Genomic DNA, 6,826 nt, shown 5'->3' with positions numbered 1-6,826 from the left:
GTACCACATTTTAGTTATCATGCATGGTATTTTGCCACTTGAAACAGGCTATACTTAGACCCTAATGGGTTCAAAATAAAGCGTATACTCACAATTATTTTGAAGGTCTTTTTAAGTCTTGTTGCACTGTTTATCATTTCAATAATATGCTCATACATAACATGACCCATTGAACCTCATGGAGATCAATGTACTCATTAATGTGTCATCAAGAGACCTATTCGTTGTTAGCGCGTGCTCTCCCACAAACCCCATAAAATCTTTGATACTTTAACTGTGGGAAGAGTCATCTTAATACTATGAGACAATCACTCTCATGAACATTAAGTTGAGTTTGTTTGATCTTCTCCAAGATTTATAGTTATAATAGGCTGTGTTCTTTGTTGTTAGAGTCATTAACAAGTTTCTCAAGATCAATATTAATAACATCAAGGTGAAATATGACTTATTCATTCAATTCAGAGATATTAAGATTAAATATTGACATAAACGATACATGAAAATTCATCAGATTGAGAATTGGTAATGAAATTTCACACAAGTGTTAAGTCATAAAAGTATGCTTTACACATAATACTCAAACTACAATTCAAGTATATTGAAGTTCTTCTTTGAGTGGTACATCAACATGTACGTGATGCTAACATACTACCTTGAGGGTATATAAGTAAATTAAAGGTGCACGTAAAATTATACACAATTATATTCATTTTTAAGAACAAATACTCAACCTGAGTTATCCATAACTTCCTTATGATAATGACTTTTAATTTACTTATAAAACAACATTCCTTTTATATATATATATCCTTAAAAAAATTTCAGAGTCTAGGTATTAGAGAATGAATATTTGTGTAATAGGTATTAGAACAAATATGAAAATTTCAAAAATAACAATTTTCTTTTTTACTATATTCAGGGCATTGTAAATATTAAACCATTGTATCAAAGCATGATTATATTATAGCGAGGAAGTATCAGAGTAAGTATTTAATTGTTGGATATTTACCAAAGCACATAAACATATAATTAGTTTTTCGTTTTCGAGTATGAGAGTATATTGTTTAACATTATTAGAGCAAAATATTATAAAAAACGTATAAGATTTATCGCATCGTACGATTATCATTTTATAAAAGATATGATTTCCTCAAGTCATAAATCATTTCAACATGTGTTATCAAAGCAAAACACAACTCTTTTATGCAAAACATGTGCAACATAAAATTAAAAAAATGAGTATTAGAGCATGAATAACTTATCAGATTATTAATAAGCATTTTTATGTATCAGAGCAAGATTAGGCATAAATTTTTAGGCATGGATATTTGTTCATATATCAAATCATATGTATATTGGATAAAACACTCTGTAAGATTTAAGGAATGTACTCTCCTTGATTTTGATAGTCTATTAATGTTTATGTCAAAATAATCAACCATTTAATTAATAGCATATAAGAGCAATTCAATGTAATTATAAAGATAGACACATTAAGGCATCATATCGTTAGTGCTTATCAAACAAGTATGCTATGATTGATTGGTGGCTTCCATAAGTAAAAAAAAATGTGGAGCAACGAATGTGACCATTAAATTAATTAGAAAGAGTCTAAAGTAAAAATTAATTACAAAATTAAGATCAGATGCATGCATGCAGAGTCTTCAACATTTAGCATATTCTTCTCTCCCTTATTTGATAAACATCAAGAATGGGAGGAGAGACAAGTAATGACTAGAGGGTGGTGGTGGTTGGTCTGGCTTTGGGAAGAGTTGGGTTATGGCATTATTAAGGGTGTTCATGAGGGCTTGAAATTGGCTGTTGTTCTCCTCCGCTTACTTGAAACATTGTGACGATTTTTGCTTCTTGTTGCGCATTGTTCTTAGCAAGCAAGTGATGAACATGAGTTAGGATGTGGTGAGAGTTTGGATCAATGAGTAAGGGAGGTAGGCCTAGAGAGGTGATGGTTTGAAGGGTGACTAAGGGTTGTGGCCAAAATATTATTTGTTGAGGGTTTGGTTTGGTTGGGAGGTTGAGGTTGTGGATTGGGTCAATATTTTCAAGGGTAGGGGTGGGGTCGGGGAGGGGGGGGGAGGGTGGAGAGGAAGGGTTTTGAGTGGTTGGGTCAATATTTTCAAGGGTAAGGATGGAAGCATGTAGAGGTGGAGAGGTAAGAGCTTCTTCTACATAGGGTTCTTCAACTATGAGAGGTAGTTTTAGGGATGGAAGACAAAGTATAGCAAGGGGTACATGTTACCAATAAGCTGATACAAAACTTTGAAAGATTTTGATGATGAAGTACTCAAAGAATTGAAAAAGAATTTACATGTTTGGATGATTTCCTGTTAAAGCTTTTTTATTGTATTTAAATTATAATAGTTGTAGTCATTTGAAATGTAATCTTAAATAGTCTTGTATATGCTCTTTTAGTTTAGAATGTTTACTGGAATAATCAATTATCACTTGGATAATCGATTATCCCAGGAAACATAAAAAAACACTTTGATTCGCAAATAATCGATTATCACTTGAGATAATCGATTATCCACGAAAAACAAGAATTGTTAAGGTTTACAGATAATCGATTATCACTTGAGATAATAAATTATAATAGAGAAAATATTTTTATAACGGTTTAGGATAATCGATTATCACTGGCAGTTAGAAGCTGTCTTTTAAGCTTCTAACTTTTGCTCGAACCTTGGCCTATAAATACTATGTTTTAGAATCCTTTAAAGTCTTTGAACAGGACGTGGCAGCCAAAGGTGACAATTATTTGAGTCACAAAATCTGTCCTTTATGTCAATGGCTGTGTTATTCAGAAAGCTAAGAAAACATGGGCTCGAGTTGGATAGATTGACTGTTGAGGAAGACCAAAGAAAGAAGAAAACCTTAGACTTCAAATATGAGATTTCTAAAGGGAAAAGTCCAAAGAAGGATGAGGACTTTGAGGATGAAAACATGAGCCTCATCATTAAAAGTTTCACAAAGTTCATGAAGACCAAAGGCAAGAATAAGTTTCAAAGTGAGAAAACGGAAAATCAAGCTTTATCATCAAACTACAAATGTTATGGTTGTGGTGACAGAGGACATGTAAAAGTTGAATGTCCTAACAACAAAAAACGTGAGGAAAAGAAAGAAAAGAGATTTCACAAAAAGAAAAAGGCATACATCGCTTGGGATGATAACGACTCAAGCTTACCTAGCTCAAGCGACTCCAATGAGGAAGCCAACTTATGCTTGATGGTAAACAATGAGGACACTACAAGCCAAGTAAGCCTTTCTAGCGTTGATATTGGTGAAGTTGATTTACAAAAATCATTTTTGGAATTACTTGATGAAAACTTAAAGAATGATTTTAAAGAATTGCAATCAAGTATGAAAAAGGTTTAGATAAGGAAGTTATTTTGAAGAAAAAAATGCAATTTGAAAATGAAAGAGCAACAATTATTGAATCTCTTGTTGAGTGCCTTTCTTGTAAAAGCCCCATGTTTGACATTGACATCTTAGAAAAGAGGCTACAAAAAGTGCATCTCTTGAAAATATGGAGTAGATAAAAGGATTTCTAAAAATAAAAAATGTGTTTAAAATGAAAAATCAAGTTAGAAGAACTCATAGAGTTTGGATTGAAAAGGTTATTATTTTAAATGTCAAGCCGCCTTGTGTCTCTTGTTTTTATTGTATGAAGTAGGGACATACCTTTAATAAGTGCAATATAAAGCACTATGGTGTTCCTTGTGGAAAATATGCTCAGGTTCAAGTCATGAAGTGATTTTCTCCATATTACTAACCCCAATGACCCATAAAATGATTAGGGACCTAAAAACTTGTTACCTTTGTTTTGTAGGGATCTTCAAAGTCCAAAAAGTCTATGTGCTATCTTGACAGTGGATGTTTAAGGCATATGACTGGTGACAAGAAGATGTTTATCAATTTTCGAAAAAAGAACAAGGCTTTGTCACACATGGAGAGAACAATAAAGGAAAAATCCTTGGAACCGAGGACATTGGAGGAGGGGACACTTTAACCATAAAAAATATGTTGAAGGATTAAAGCACAACCTCTTAAGCATAAGTTAATTATGCGACAAAGGCCTTAAGGTAACTTTTGAAAGTGATCAATGCATTATTTATCATAAAAGATCCTCTGAAATTGCATTGAAAGATTTAAGGCATAATAATATTTACTTGATTGATATTGAAAGTGCATTTAATCATAGTATAACATGTTTAGCTGCTAAGGAAGAAAATCCATGGTTGTGGCATAAAATATATGCTCATATTCATATGCAACACTTGAATAAATTAATTTCTAAAGACTTAGTAATTGATTTTCCAGAATTGAAATTTGAAAAAGAAAAACTATACATAGCTTGTCAGAAAGGAAAACAAGTAAAATCTTCTTTCCCTTTGAAAAATGTAATTTCAACTTCAAGACCTTTATAATTGTTGCACATGGACTTATTTGGTCCTTCAAGGATAAAAGTTTTGATGACAATTATTATTCTCTTGTTATTGTAGATGACTATTCTAGGTACACTTGGACTTTCTTTCTAACCTTAAAAATTGAGGCTTTTAAAGCTTTCAAAACGTTTGAGAAAAGAGTTCAAAATGAAAAGGATTTGAAAATAAAAATTTTGACAAGTGATCATGGAGGTGAATTTCAAAATGAATCCTTTGAAAACTTTTGTGAAGAGCATGATATAACTCATAATTTTGTTGCTCTTAGAACTCCCCAACAAAATGGGGTTGTTGAAACGAAAAATAAATCATTAGAAGAACTTGATAGAACATTACTGAATGAATCCAATGTTCCTAAATATTTTTAGGCGGATGTAGTGAGCACTGAATGTTATGTTCTAAATAGAATGCTCATTAAACTTGTTTTGAAATTGACTCCCTATGAGCTATTTAATGGGAGAAAACCAAATGTGTCTAATTTGAAATTTTTTTGTTGTAAATCCTTTGTTTTAAACAATGGAAAGGAAATGTTAGGAAAATTTGGTGCAAAATATGATCAAGCAATATTTCTAGGATACTCTCTTAATAGCAAGCTCATAGAGTTTTCAATACGAGAACCTTGGTAATTGAAGAATCCGTGCATGTTGTTTTTGATGAAATTATAGACCGTGAGGAGAACCCTCTTGAGTCAAATAGACCACTTGCAGGTGATGAAGATTACTTAAGGAAAGCTCTTGAAGAGATGTATATAACTAATAATCCTCCACCTGATAATCCTCATCCACAATAAGAACATACTCCTAAAAGCTTTCAAAAGCCACGTGGTTTATCAATGGACAACATATTAGAAGACATCTCAAAAGGGGTAACTACTCAAAGCAATCTAAATAATTTAAGTATGACAATTGCTTTTGTTTCTCAGATTGAACCTAAGAATATTGGTGAGACTCTTCAAGATGATAAATGGTGTGTTGCAATGCAAGAAGAACTGAATCAATTTGAAAAGAATGATGTTCGGGAACTCATTCCTAGAGAGGAAAACCATCAAGTCATTGGAGCAAAATGGGCGTTCCAAAACAAGCTGGATGAGGACAGTCACATCACAACATATAAAGTTAGACTTGTTGCAAAAGGATATTGCGAAGAAGAAGGTATTGACTATGATGAAACATATGCTTCTATTGCAAGGTTAGAAGTTATTTGCTTACTTATTTCTTATACATCTCTTATGAAATTTAAATTATATCAAATGGATGTTAAGAGTGCTTTTTTAAATGGTGTTATTAAAGAAAAAGTGTATGTTTAGCAACCCCTTAGTTTTGAAGATTATAAATATCCTAATCACATTTATAAACTTAAGAAAGCATTGTGTGACCTAAGATAGGCACCTAGATCTTGGTATGAGAGGCTTAGTAATTTTCAAATTGAAAATGATTTCTCAAGAGGAAAGATTGATTCAACACTGTTCATAAAAAGAGTAAGAGAACATATTTTACTTATTCAAGTGTATGTTGGTGATATAATATTTGGATCTACTAATAACACTCTATGTGAAGGATTTTCAAGTATAATACAAGGTGAATTTGAGATGTCAATGATGCGAGAGTTGACATTTTTTAGGAGTTGCAATTTAGACAGATGGAAGGTGGAACCTTCATTTCTCAAACTAAGTATTGCAGAGAGCTACTTAAGAAATTTAGAATGGACACTACAAAGGAAGAAAACACACCCATGGCTACTTCCTTATATTTAGATAAAGATGAATCAGGTACTAAGGTTAACCAAACTATGTCTAGAGGTATGATATGTTCTCTACTATATCTTATTACTAGTAGGCTTGATATTATGCAAAGTGTATGTATTTGTGCTAGATATCTTAAAATACCTTAAGAGAACTACTTTGAAGAAAAGAAATGCCTTATATCTCAAGCCGTGAAGAGGGGGGGGGGGGGGGGGTTGAATTGGATTAAGCCTTAAAAAATTGTGAAATCTTTGGCTTTCTTGAATAATTCACTGTGTATTTCTTTCACTGTGCCAGAATTGAGTACAAAGAATAATAATAGTGTTGGTCGAGTATAATAACTAACCACAAAATACATAATAACTGATATTGACCGAGCTTAATGAAATAAAAATAGAAATCAGAAACACTATAGCAAAAAAACACAATCTTGACAATGCAAAAACAGAAAATAAAACTTAAACAAAATTATAAATAAACCCCAAATTTAAGTTTATTCAAACGTTTTATTTAGACCCCAAGATAGGCGCCAAATGTTCTTATCGGGATCTGAAGTACAAACCTTTGAACATGTGGAAAGATCTTAGTAGTGACTTGAAGGCTCTTGATGGTTGGAATTGAATTC

The sequence above is a fragment of the Vigna angularis genome, chromosome 2, assembly GCF_016808095.1.
Source record: "Vigna angularis cultivar LongXiaoDou No.4 chromosome 2, ASM1680809v1, whole genome shotgun sequence".
Lineage (NCBI taxonomy): Eukaryota > Viridiplantae > Streptophyta > Magnoliopsida > Fabales > Fabaceae > Vigna > Vigna angularis.
The sequence above is the reverse complement of the archived record's forward strand: the minus strand, read 5'-3'. Positions refer to the sequence as shown.